Source organism: Echinops telfairi, unplaced genomic scaffold (genome assembly GCF_000313985.2).
Source record: "Echinops telfairi isolate 266 unplaced genomic scaffold, ASM31398v2 ScPeMD7_3;HRSCAF=10, whole genome shotgun sequence".
In the NCBI taxonomy this organism is placed as follows: Eukaryota; Metazoa; Chordata; class Mammalia; order Afrosoricida; family Tenrecidae; genus Echinops; species Echinops telfairi.
The window spans coordinates 45,174,639-45,176,387 of record NW_022103899.1 but is presented as its reverse complement, the minus strand read 5'-3'; the positions used below and the strand labels follow the sequence as shown (position 1 = coordinate 45,176,387).

Genomic DNA, 1,749 nt, shown 5'->3' with positions numbered 1-1,749 from the left:
TAATTTATAATGATCAAGGTGAGAGAAGGAGGGGGAAAATGAGCTGATACCAAGGGCTCAAGTAGAAAGTAAATGTCTTGAGAATGATGATGGCAACAAATGTACAATTGTGCTTGACACAATGGATGGATGGATTGTGATAAGCATTGTACAAGCCCCCAATAAAATGATATAAGTTTTTTTAAAAGATATATAGGTTTGACGAAGGACTTGGGTATTTTCTTTGGTTGAAAATATGTCTATGAATGTGGTAAAGGGTAGAGTTATGAAAATGTCTTAGACATAACCAAGTACCGATCAGGGGTCAGGACTTGTTCTCAGGGGACACCAAGGTCAATTGACATAACGTAGTTCGCAAAGGAGATGTTTACATTCTACTTGGGTCAGTAGCAACTGGATTCTTAAAAGCTTGTGAGCAGCCGTCTAAGACCAAATGCTGGTCTCCCCCAACCTGGAGGAAACAAGAGTCATGAAAATCCAAAGACATGTGGAAAAAGTTAGTCCAGCCTTTCCCATTCTGCAGGTCTGTGCGTCCTCACGCCCAGGAGATGGCTCAAGAGGAGCTCAAGATTGGTGGGCTGCGGGCCCCATACCACGCTGCCCCCATGCAGTCCACCGTGATCAACATCCAGAGTGAACCCTAGGTGCCCGACCATGTCATCTGGTCCCTTTTCAACGCGCTCTTCCTCAACTGCTGCTGCCTGGGCTTCGTGGCCTATGCCTACTCCGTGAAGTCTAGAGACCAGAAGATGGTGGGTGACATGATTGGGGCCCAGAGCCACCCGTCCACCGCCAAGTACCTGAACATCTCTACGGTCATCGGCCTCCTGGGAAGCCTCATCTTCATCATTCTTCTTGCCACGGACACAGGGGTGAGCTTCCAAGCCCTGTCACAGATGATGGGCCAGCAAGGCCACTAGCCATTGCACCGTGCTGTGTCCTGAACCCTCTGGCCCTGCCCTGCTGGACGACCTGACCCCTGCCCTGCCTGCCCCTGCTCGTGTCCACAGCCGTTTGCACATGTATTTCCATCTCTCAGCAAGCCCAATAAAGCGCCCCGGTGCATAAAAAAAAAAAAAAAGTTAGTCCAAGGGACTCATTATAAGCCACACAAATATCAGTCTCCACAATCTTGAGACCAGAAGAACTAGATGGGGTCCAGCTACCACTACTGCTCTGAAAAGGATCACAGTAGAAGGTCCTCGCTAGAGTGGGAGAAACATGTGGACCGGATCTAAAATCCCCAAAAGAGATCAGGCGTACTGGTCAGATGGAGATTGGTGGGACCCTCAAGTCTGTGGGCTTTGTCCTTCAAGTCTGGAACTGAACTCGTCTCTGTGTTAGAAGAGTCAACCATTTAAGATCCGAAGGGCAGCATTTTCCCACGGACAAAATTCAGAGGGTTAGGGAAAAAAGAAGAGTGTAAACAGGAAACACAAGGAGAGCGTGGGGTAAAAGATAGCCCACTGAGGAGACCGCAAAGGATGAGTTGGATCAGAATCTCTATGAACTATCAGATGTAAAACTATAATAGACTCTGTAAACCTTCACTTAACTCACAATAAAAAGTGTGTTTGTTTCAAGCAGCCATCTAGCACAGAAGCATCAAAGCCCACATGGAAGAAGCACGTCTACCTGTGTGTTCACGAGGTGTCGAAGGGGTCAGGTATCAAGCATCAAGGAACAAAAATCACATCATTGTGAATGAGGGGGAGTGCAGAATGGGGACCCAAACCCACCTGTAGGCAA

At 47.8% G+C, this 1,749-nt stretch overlaps 1 pseudogene; it reads left to right on the top strand.

The window, feature by feature from the left end:
* The first annotated feature begins 548 nt into the window (after nucleotides 1–548).
* Nucleotides 549–920, top strand: LOC101660981 (annotated as a pseudogene).
* The last annotated feature ends 829 nt before the right edge of the window (nucleotides 921–1,749 follow it).